Genomic DNA, 12,247 nt, shown 5'->3' on the forward strand with positions numbered 1-12,247 from the left:
TTGGTGCAGGGTCCTCAACTATTTACATTCTATATTAATGACTTGGATGAAGGGACCGAGTGTAATGTAGCCATGTTTGCTGATGATATAAAGATGGGTGGGAAAGCAAATTGTGAGAAGGACACAAAAAAATCTGCAAAGGGATATAGACAGGCTAAGTGAGTGAGCACAAATTTGGCAGATGGAGTATAATGTGGGAAAATGTGAGATTATCCGCTTCGGCAGAAAAATTACAAAAGCAAATTATAATTTAAATGGAGAAAAATTATGAAATACTGCAGTACAGAGGGACCTGGGGTCCTTGTGCATGGATCACAAAAAGTTAGTACGCAGATACAACAAGTAATCAGGAAGGTAAGTGGAATGTTGGCCTTTATTGCAAGGGGGATGGAGTATAAAAGCAGAGAAGTCCTGCTACAAATGTATAGGGTACTGTGTGCAGTTTTGGCGTCTGTATTTAAGGAAGGATATACTTGCATTGGAGGCTGTTCAGAGAAGGTTCACTGGGTTTATTCCAGAGATGAGGGGGTTGATTTATGAATATAGGTTGAGTAGATTGTGACTATACACATTGGAGTTCAGAAGAATGAGAGGTGATCTTATCGAAACATGAAATAATGAGGGGACTCGACAAGGTGGATGCAGAGAGGATATTTCCACTCATAAGTCCCTATAGGGCTCTCCGCCCAGAAATTCATCAGGATCGGTCAAAGAGCTGACCGGGGCACTAAATCAGCCGTTGCACTCTAGAGGCTGGGGGGGGGGGGCGATAACGAAAGTTTGGTCAGTAAATTTTGCGGACCCATTGCGCATGCACGGCACTCCGAGTCAGATCCTGGGAACAGTCGAGTCTTAAAGGTGCGGCAACTCAAGTTTACGCATTGCCAGTTCCAGCTCCACAGGGTCTTCAGAACGTGAAAATGGAGGAGCAAGGAGGATGCCAGCTATCTACCCGCTTCTCACCCACTGCCCCTGATGCCTTGCTGGAGGCAGTGGTGTGTTGCTAAAGTGCCCTCCAACCTGGAGGAGGACGAATGCCAGCACCTCGAGATTTGAGAAGGCTCTAGGGGGGAGGTGGCTGAGCATGTTACAGCCCGGAGCGCGGTGCCCACAATTGCGATTCAATGTCACAATATATTCAATGGCCTAACTATGGTCATCAGGCTGAGTACCCTTTCCATTCACCTTCCAATGCCTTCATGTGAATCTCACTCTCTCACACAATGTAAAGACTTTGCACTCTCTGCCTTCTCTATATCTGCCAGGCCATGCTCCTCCTTGCTGAAGCCTCTCCTTCATCTCGCCAGACATGCCCTGCCCACCCAAGCGTCTCTCACCTCCTAGCTTCTTATTCAGCCTGAGTCCACCTACCAGTACCTTTCAACTCTTCATTTGTGGTCTGAGTCTTGAACCTCATACTTACTAATAGTTGCTTCTGCCCCAGACCCAACAGTCACACATCCACTGTATGCGGGTATAATGCTGATATGCACACTTCGCCATATTACTTCGCCAGTACCCTACTGCAGACACATGTGGCACACCAGCACCTACACAACCACTAACAACTATTTGTTTTGTCACTGCAGGTCAAACTCACGGGGATGGGGCCAGCTCTACCTCCAGGACCTGACTGACCAGGAAGAGTGAGTGTCTGCCCTCATAAGCGCTGCAGTCATGGCGGTGGAGGACGGGGAGGCAGAGCCCCCGCATGACAGTGACGGTATGTGAATGAGACGGCCATTTTGTGTGAGTCCCCTTTAGCCTTGATGCCACATGACTTGCAAAATGTTGCAACCAAAATAACAATGCCCCTTTCCTTCTTGCCTTCCAGCCCCCTCCCCATCTGATAACCGCATTTCTATTGCTTTGTGCCACCAATGATGAACCAGTGGAGCGCCAGCCTGCCTGTCAGCAGACGTCTCTAGACGACGGGGAAGATAAGGAGGATGAGGTGGCGAGCAGTGTGCTGGGACAGGGTAAGACATCGAGTGGGGAGAGCGCCTCAGTCAAAGAGGCCATCTTCCCAGGGTTGGCTGAACCTGAGGCTCCTGGCCCCAGTGGCCTGCAGCAATGACCAACGCGAGAGGAAGCTCTGGAGTGTAAGTCGGCCCATGAGTCCTGCTCACAGACAGGCAGATGCACCTGGAGTTGGTGACTATGTCCAGGGAGTCAATGCAGATGCACTGTGAGCTCATGGGTGCATTGGCGTCGATGCACTTGCGTTGAATGTGGCAGAGGATGCCTCAAACTTTGCTTTTGCATTTCAGCCTCTGGTGTATGATTGTTGACTTGTAATGGAGAGGTGGCATTATTGTGGCACAATACACGCTTATTATTAGCTGCATCCCTCAGCTCACTCCATTTAAGCGAAGCATTCCTTTATGAGCCGCCGCTGAATAGCCCTGCCACCGCTAACATCGGCACGTTGCCTCCTCCATTGATGCTACTGGTCCTCGTTGTGTTGCTGTTCATTTGGGGCAGCATCACGCTCCTGGTCCTTCTGAGGTGGCCCTGTGATCCACATGGCAAGGCCAATGCCCTCTTGATGGTCAAGGTGCGCTGCATACCACAATGAATAGTGAGACCTGTTGAGGGGAGTATTGAAGGCTGCCTCCAGACAGTGGTCCAGGCATCGGAATCGCTGCCTCAGCAGCCCTATTGTCTGCTCTATGATGTTGTGGATAGTGGCATGGCTCTCATTGTAGCGTTCTTCCAGCTCTATTGTGGGTTTGTGGAGGGGGAGTAATTAGCCAGATTGCCAGGCCATATCCCTTGTTCCCGAGCAGCCAGCATTGGCCTTGCCATGGTGACTGAAACAGTCAAGGCACAGTGCCCTCCCGCAGGATAAAGACACCATGTGCGCTTTCAGGATAGCGAGCATTGATTGTGAGGATGTACTGCATGTGGTCGCACACCAGCTGCACATTTAGGGACTGGTATCTCTTTCGGTTTCTGAAGACCTCTGTATTCTGGAATGGTGCTTGCAAGGCCATGTACATGCAATCAATTGTTCTTTGGATCCTCGGGAAACTCGCTATCCTGGCAAAACACATGTGCACTCATCCTGTTTCTTCCTGGGCATCGGGAAGGTAATGAAGTCCATTCGACAGTGTAGAAAGCCTGTGTAACGAAAGCCTGTGTGACGTGCTGTGAATTGTGAGATGCTGCATATGTCCCCTGATGTAGCCTGGAAGGAGCCAGAGGCATAGAAGGTGAGTGCTACCAAGACCTTCACTGCAACAGGCAGCGCAGTCCTGGTGCCGATGTGAGGCTGTAGGTCTTCCTGCAGGAGATGGCATATCTAAGTAATGATCATCTTTCAGAAGTGCAGCCTTCTGACACACTGCTCATCAGACAGGTCCAGGTGTGAACATTGCAGCCGGTAAAGATGTTGGGGGTAAAGCCTTCTGCCCCGACGTCTAGGGTCTCTCCTCTTTCGTCCGGTGACATGGCCAATAGCCCTTCCCTCTTCATGACGCCTTGCTAGAGCATGTCGAATGTGACGCTGGCGAACTAGTAATGCCCCCATTAAAGTTTTAGAAATAATTTTCTCTCAAGCTCAACTGGTATGTCTGTGTGCCGCTGCAAACTTAGAGGCTCACTACCGTGCTGTGTGTAAATGTTGCACTGACTGTGACTTCTGAGGGCTTCCTCATCCCTTTAAGTAACCACCAGTTAATGACTCTGCAAGCCTGTACCGACGGTTTTTCTTGACGTTGTTCTTGGCAGCCGCTACATGAGGCGGCCACACCTAATTTAGCGACCGGAACCAAATGTAGGCCTGAGGGACTGTCTATAATAATGATGATGATGAGACAACCGAAAATCCAGCCCCATGTACGCTGTATATATTGACAGGAATGAGTACTTCCACACATGTGCACGATGTCCCAGCTGTGCATGCATCCTGGGGCCTGAAGCATGTTTATTCTGCTTGCTGCCATTTTCTCTCAGCTCAGTCACCAGAGGACCCAGATTGAAGGCAAAAGAACCAGAGGTGACATGAGAAAACATTTTTTTTACACGGCAAGTTGTTGTGATTGGGAATGCACTGCCTGAAGGGATGATGGAAGCAGACTCAATAGTAACATTCAAAAGAGAATTGGAAAAGTACTTGATGGGAAAAATATTTCAGGGCTTTGGGGAAAGAGCAGGAGTGTTGCACTAATTGGATAGCTCTACCAAAGATCCTGCACAGGCACAATGGGCCAAATGGCCTCCTTCTGTGCTGTATGATTCTATAATTCTATGGGAATAGTAGTAATGAGATCTGAAGGTAAATATCAGAAGAAAAAAACACAGCTGGCCACAATCCCAAAAGGTAAACACATTTCCAATATCAACTACCATAATTTGGTCTGAATAAAAACATAACTGCCTGGCACACTTAGACCACAAGAATGTTGTGCAAGAAAATGGGATACAGACATTTGGCTACAATATGTGACTCTGATCACAAAATAATGGCTCCACATATTCTCTGTTCACCCCTTCATTCTCCCTCCTCAGAAATGACTTGCAGATGAATCTATATGATGCACAAGAGGCCAGGGTCATAGGAACACAGTGTTCTGGGGTAAGAGAGGGGGTGGGGGTGTTGTAGGGCTAGAGGAAGTTGCAGAGATAGCGTTGAGTGAGACCATGAATAGATTCTAGCCCAATCTGCTGGCTGGTCAAGTGAGTTGCCCCGTGTTTAGGCCGCAGAAGCATTAAAAAATAGGGCTTTCGTATTTTCAGTCGTGTACTAAGTTGTGGCCAATCATATTACAAAGTCAATAAGATAAAGGAACCATTGCTGAAACAGCTTTGCAGGCATGATGCACCTGCTCCAGGCATGAAGGTGACCCTGGTCTTTGGGATGGGATTTACAACTACCAGCAGCGACAAACAGGGGGTTCCACACTGCTGCACTTGCACCAGCAGAGTGGGCCCCAGAGCTCAGGGCCAGTGTGTTTAGAACGTCACTACACATAGCGATCAGATCAATTCTTTACCCACTGGGAAGAATGGCTAACGTGACATTATTTGACATTATTCCCCTAGACTAAACATAACAATATCTAAATTGATCAGTTCTGACAAAGGGCCTCAACTCTGATCATTAATATGTCTGTTCTCAGTTGAGATGCAGTTGGACCTGTATTTTCAGCATTGCTTATTTTTAATTTGCACATTTAATAAATGCATGCAACCTTGCTGTCGAATTGAAACCCTTTCTACTATAGCTGTTTATTAAAAAGTGTATTGACTTTATCCCTGAAAGTTAGTACTTGTGCAGTCACAAAGCAGTGATGCTTTTCACAGCGAAGGAAAGTATATTGTAAATCCCTTGTGCATAATATTATCAAGACTTAAAATGATTCTCGTTCTTCCCAAGATGATGATGATTCTTGAGCACATAAAAAATCAAGGCTGACACTCCAGTGCAGTACCAAGGGAGCACTGCACTGTCAGAAGTTAAACCGAGGCCCCGTCTGCCCTTTCAGGTGGACGTAAAAGATCCCATGGCACTATTTTGAAGAAGAGCAGAGGAGTTATCCTTGGTGTCCTGGCTAATATTTATCCCTCAATCGACATAACAAAAAAAAGGTTTATCTGGTCATTATCATATTGCTGTTTGTACAAGTTTGCTGTGCACAAGTTGGCTGCTGTGTTTCCCACATTACATCAGTGACTACACTCCAAAAGTACTTCATTGGCTGTAAAGTGCTTTGAGACGTCTGGTGGCCGTGAAAGGCACTATATAAATGCAAGTCTTCCTTTTTTCTTTTTATTATGAGTGAAGGATGAGAGCGTTGAATATTCAAACATAAGAGGTTCAGATCGGGATAGATTTTTGATTCCAATTAATTCTACTTCAAAGATCTCTTGGTTCTTGTTTGTTTTAGCCAACAATTTATATCCTTCTTTCAGTTGTCTGAGTACGCATTCACCAAATAGTTAAAAACGATACAAAGCATTTAGATAAAACTTTACAGCAAAAGCCACAGAACTGTTTGAACTGTTCCTTAAATCTTAGACTAAACATCATTCAAAATGAATGGGCTTGACTGCAAAATCTTCTGAGCTTTTTGTTTCACCCTTGGATTGCTGGTTTTGCAGTTTCAAGCTCGAGCACTTGTGCTGCCGAAAATAAAATATAATATTAATGGCACAGCTTAAAGATCAGTGTTAAGGAAATGGAATTCCTTGGAACTACTGACACTCTAAAGGTGTTGTGTGAATTCATCTTTCAAAAAAGCTTAACGAAAGGCATTGCTGAGTGCTGATGCACACATCAGGAATGCACAGACCCACAAACCCCCACACTAGCTCACCTTAACTCACGATTATTTTTAATCTCCTGTTTACCTTCATTCGTAGTTTCCCCTCTTTTGGCTTCCTTTGAACTATCTAATACTGAAAGATGTGGAACAATTAAACAATGCTGCTCAGTGAATGTCACAACCCGTTTATTATCTTTATGTGGTGGCCAAGCGCAAGCTGAGCATTGCTGCTCCATCTCTGGATCAAGGTGAAATATAACTAATTTGGGAAGGTTTAGTTGAAATATTGTGACAAAGTGTTTTGCAAACCAGGAATTTGTCTTACAGTTTGACACCTTAAGAGATTGCTGCCAAAGAAAATAGCTGAGTCAAGCAGCTGTCACTGCAACTAATGTTTCATTTGAGGAAGAGAAATGAACTAAAATATGAAAAAGGTTGGGTGAGAAACATTAAAGGGATGGTGCCATCAAATGGATGCCCAAAATGTTCTTGCCTTTTACCATCTGTTTTGTAGCCTATTCAGGGCGTCGATGAAATAAAATGGGTCGTGCGTAAGTCCCACTGATTAAAGGGTCCATTGTCATATGTCTCATCCTGCGATGTGGGAGGTCACCCTGAGGGCCAACCTGCTGCCTTCAAAATACATTTAAAGGTCTTGTACATAAAACCTACTCCATTTCCTTCTCTTACTATCAGTGACTTACCTTAAAAGCTACCAGCTATCTAAAAGAGGTATTGGTGATAGCTATGTGATAGATAAGAGTGAGTATTATTAAAGACCACCATTTTAGAGTTTCATATTTGGTTAAACAGTTGAAAAATGTATTGTTTTTAATATGTCCTTACGTTACAGTACAAATGCACACGAGGCCCATACTTGAGAGAAGGTCACTCTGTGACCAGTTAGCTTTATTACCAAAACCTCAAGAGACTGAAGGTGGGTGGAGCTTCCCGTTTTATACCAGAAAGTCCAGGTTAGGAGTGTCTCCCAAAAGTTCGCCCCTTGTGGTCAATGTTCTCAAGGTGTACAACTCAGGTCAGCTTATGCATGGATTACAATGATAGTTGAATACATGACATCACCTCCCCCCCAAAGTCTTATTGGGATCACAGGTTAAGTCTCTCTGGCGGTTTACGCTCTCTTGTAGAGCGCCTGAGTTGGGGCTCTGGTTGTTGGGCGTGGCCTGAGTGTCTGCTGTTTGCGGTGCCTCAGGCCTGTCCGGACAGCCCACAGTGACTGGGCTCTCCTCCACTTGGTTCCGGTGTTCGGTCACCTGTGGTGGAGTAAACTCTATGTCGTGTTCTTCCTCTGCTTCTTCGATGGGGTTGCTGAACCTCCTTTTAGTTTGATCCATGTGTTTGCAGCAGATTTGTCCATTCGTAAGTTTAACTACCAAAACCCTATTCCCCTCTTTGGCAATCACAGTGTGCCGTGTCAACAATGTTTGGGCTATCAGAGCCGCCGCTTCCAAGGTCAGGTCTTTAGTCTCAATCAGTTTCCTGAAAACCCCAGCGTGCCCGATGCCCTCAATAAAAAAGTCTCGCAGCATCTCCACTCTGTATGCATCTGGGAACTTACATAGGCTCGCCAGTCGTCGGAGATCTGCCACGAAGTCTGGAACGCTTTGCCCTTCTCGCCGCCGGTGCATGTAAAACCGGTGTCTCGCCATGTGCATGCTGCTCGCGGTTTAAGGTGTTCCCCGATCAACTTACTGAGCTCTTTGAACGTCTTGTCCGTCGGCTTCTCTGGCGCTAGAAGGTCCTTCATCGGGGAGTACGTTCTGGATCCACAAACCGTCAGGAGATGAGCCCTGCGTTTGTCGGCCAAATCCTGTCCCAACCATTCCTTAGTGACAAAACTTTGCTGTAGTCTCTCAATAAAATCATCCCAATCATCACCAACACAGTTCCTCCCTTCTGGACTGCTCGTGACCATGCTCACGTGGTTTAAATCCCATCCTCGTCGCCAATAATGTGTCCTTACTATACAGTATAAATGCACACGAGGCCCATACTTGAGAGAAGGTCACTCTGTGACCAGTTACCTTTATTACCAAGACCTCAAGAGACTGAAGGTGGGTGGAGCTTCCCCTTTTATATCGGAAAGTCCAGGTTAGGAGTGTCTCCCACAAGTTCGCCCCTTGTGGTCAATGTTCTCAAGGTGTACAACTTAGGTCAGCTTATACATAGGTTACAATGATAGTTGAATACATGACAGTTTTTGTTTAATTTTCTGTCCCTGACAGCTTCAGTGCAGGTGCTATGGAACGTCATTTTTTAGACCTTCAGCCAAAAAGCACACAACAGAATAGTGTTTCCATTCGGGTTTCCCAAGTATCTATGGGCTAGAGTTTCCTCATTTTTTGCATGCTTAACGCCCACTTAACATCCATTTTACTGCTGAAATGACATATAACGCCCATTTAGTGACAAAATTGAAACTGACGGACATTTTTAGGAAACTTAGCGCTGAGCGTTACTTTCCCCGTGTGCGTAACGGCGGGAAAAAATAATACCGCCCGCCCACATTTTTTGGGCGCAATCATCAGAATGGGCGAAATTAATGCCCATAATATCGCCCAGCGTTACTTTCTGCACGGAATTAACGCCGAGATTCAATAATACCACCCGCCCATTTTTGTTTTTCGTTGTAAAGAGCACATTTGCTGAAACAAGCGGCCATGAAATCGCCCAATGTTACTTTCACCACCTCGCACACATATCGCCCACAATATCGCTCGCCCAAAAGACCACCTGGAAAAAGTGGAACTGTTCTGAACTAATGCCAGTGGTGTGGCTGCCATTTTTAAAATCACAGGTCGCTTCATTCAAAAGGCTGCTGTGCTTCAACCTCGGGGGAGTTCAGATGTACTCTGGAGGCCGTTGGAATTGATGTGAACATCTGTACAAACATCTTGACCATACTGTGACCGATTGGAATTTAACAGGTGTCTTCATTGGGACATTCATTGTTTGTGATCAATCGGTGGAAAACAGAGAACTATTGCAATGGGGCCTTTTTTACCCTCTCTTGATGACCAATTACATGCTGCAGACTCGAGATGGCCGAAGGTACGCTCCACAGCATTATGTGCCCAATGTAAGACATGCCAGACTGATGAGAAGGACCAGACGTTACACCCCCCGCAAGTACAGGGAGAAACAGTCTTACCTTGACTTGCCCAACACCACCTGCCTTCCGAGACTGCGCTTCCACAAAGATTATCACTGAGGTATGCCAGCTCATAAGGGGAGATCTGCAGCTTGCCAGCACCATCAGTACTGCACTGTCCGTCGAGGTCAAAGTCACCGCGGCACCGTCGTTTTACGCGTCGGGTTCTTTTCAGGCCTCAGCTGGCGACATTTGCGGTCTGTCTCAGCACGCCACAAATTGCTGCATTAGACTGGTCACTGAAGCCCTGTACGCATGCAGGAGGAACTTGATCAGCTTCCCTATAACCAGGGAGGCACAGAGTGAGAGGGCTCTAGGATTCTCCAGAATTGCAAACTTCCCCAAGGTACAGAAAGCAATAGACTGTATGCATATCATGATGCGGGCATCTTTTCAGGATGCAGAGGTTTTCAGCAACCGCAAAGGATTCCACTCCCTGAATGTCCAACTCATTGTCGACCGCCAGTAAATTATAATGGCAGTGAATGTTAAATTTATGACCTGAATCACAGGAATCGAGCATTGCCATGCCATTGTTAAGGACGGTGACACTTTACGGCAGAAGGTCAGCGAGATTTAATGCTACCGCCCGTTTCATATTGCTCGTGCTAACGTCCAATTTCAAAAATGGAGACTAGGTGCTTTGAGAATGGGTGAGAAGCCGCCGATCTGAAAACCCATTTTTACCGCCCACGCCAGAAATAACGCCCATTTTTGGGCGATATGCACAAAAGTGTAAAATCTAGCCCTATGTGTTGAAAAGGAAGGATACAAGATGAGGAGGAACAATTCAGGGAGGACAGGCTAATCAGGCACCATCTTGCAAGTACCCACACCACTTCCTTTGCAGATCCAGTCAGTCATGTTGCAGCCCCTCCTAGCAACATTGCATCAGAAAGTTATGCTTCCCTCATGAAGCAGAGTTGTGCTACTTGCTTGCCCTGGACCTGTAGCATGCTGTCAGTGATGCAACATGAGAGGACATATGCAACATCAGCCTCTTGGCTGTCCACCAACTTTGAAAAACAGGTGACAACAAATGTATTGCTTGCACGAGGACACATTAATCACATTTCCATTGGACTTGGCACATAACACGAATGAGAGTTGTAACATTTTACCGAGCAGCTTTGAGTAAGTGAGATTCCCCACCAGAGATACAAAGTCAGAAAATCACCCCTGAATGTTTGGTCTGAGCCTATTTAACCATGTACCCATCATTTTATTAATTTATTTTCTAAATTTAGTTCCAATACACTTTTTAGTATTAAATTTGCTTAAATTTCCATATAATTACTGTCAAAATAGTTTATGGGCGAGATTTTCTGCTATTTTGCACCTCGTTTCGCTGGTGGGGCGGTAAATGCTGTTTCTGAGCGTGAAACGGAGCGTCCAGGATTTAGCTCCCGGCCAGAAATTTTGCCAATGGTTTTGCGGCAGCACAAAAACTTACCGCCCCACCTTCGTTTTGACTGTCAGTATGATGTAAAGTGCCCCGGATGGAACTTTCAGCCCATGTGCCTCATTTAACGACCGCCCCAGGAAATGACTCAAAAAAACAGGTGATCCCAGGATGCAGCAAGCATATTGGCGGCATATTTGAATGAAGGCTGGTGGATTTTATATCGCAGTTGTCAGTGACTGCTACGGTTGTGCGCAACATACTGTGTGAGGCTCCGAGTTGCAAACCGTACTTTTATCTGCCCTAACACTTTGCTTACAAGGTCAGTGAGAAATTTCAATGGGGGCAATACTAGTTCGCCAGCGTATCATGCTGGTTGCTATTGGCAGGCGGCTTCAAACTTGAAAAAGGGTTCTTGGCCATGTTGGGCCTCGGAATTGAAGAGGTCGCAGACGTTTGGGGAGGAGGCCTTATCCCCCACGGGTTTACCGGGAACATCGCTCATATCTCCACATCTCTGATGCACAGTGCGTTAGAAGGTTGCACTTCAGAAAAGAAATGCTGACAGAGATATGCCAGCGCATACAGGCAGACCTGCAGCCTACCAGCGCCAACAGGACTGTGCTGCCTGTCGAGGTGAAGGTGTCAATGGCGATGGCCTTCTTTGCCTCCAGCTCCTTCCAGGCAGCAGAGGGCATATGCAACATCTCTCAGCACATTGCTGTATTCGCCAGGTTACAAGGGCACTGTACACAGGCAGAATGGACTTCAGAAAGTTCCCAATGAGCAGGGACAGCCAGAATGAGAGGGCACTAGGGTTTGGACGATTTGCAGGCTTCCCCAACTTTCAAGGTGCCATTGACTGTACACGTGTCGCCTTGCGAGCACCATTATTCAATGCAGAGGTCTTCAGAAACTGAAAGGGATACCACTCCCTAAACATACAACTGGTCTGCGAACACACTCAGTGCATCCTCGCAGTCAATGCCCGCTATCCAGGGAGCACACATGATGCATTCATCTTGTGTGAGAGCAGTGTCTCACGAATGTTTAAGCCACAAAGACAAGGTCAGAGCTGGTTGATAGAGGACAAAGGATACGGCCTGGTCACCTGGCTCATGACCCCACTCCGGAACCCTGCCACAGAAGCCAAGCCGCGCAATAATGAGAGCCATGCAGTTACCCACAACATCATCGAATAGACAATTGGCGTGTTGAGGCAGCACTTCTGATGCCTGGAGGCAGCCTTCAATACCCCCCATAACAGGTCTCCAAGTTCATTGTTGTGTGCTGCATGCTAACAACTTAGCCATCACGAGGGGACAGGCTTTGCCAGTAGGGATTGCAGGACAACCTCAGGACGAGGAGGAGGGTGAGGAAGAAGAGCCTGGCTTGGAACCCATT

At 46.6% G+C, this 12,247-nt stretch overlaps 1 long non-coding RNA gene across 1 annotated transcript in view; it reads left to right on the plus strand.

Moving 5' to 3' along the window:
• Positions 1-1,532: 1,532 nt before the first annotated feature.
• LOC139259367 (uncharacterized) overlaps positions 1,533-12,247 on the plus strand; it is an 85,767-nt gene continuing 75,052 nt past the window's right edge. Inside the window, exons 1-2 of the long non-coding RNA XR_011592543.1 lie at positions 1,533-1,723; positions 1,835-1,979. This is a non-coding gene — a long non-coding RNA (uncharacterized lncRNA). The remainder of the gene's footprint in view (positions 1,724-1,834; positions 1,980-12,247) is intronic.

This window comes from Pristiophorus japonicus, chromosome 3, assembly GCF_044704955.1.
Source record: "Pristiophorus japonicus isolate sPriJap1 chromosome 3, sPriJap1.hap1, whole genome shotgun sequence".
Classification (NCBI taxonomy): Eukaryota; Metazoa; Chordata; class Chondrichthyes; family Pristiophoridae; genus Pristiophorus; species Pristiophorus japonicus.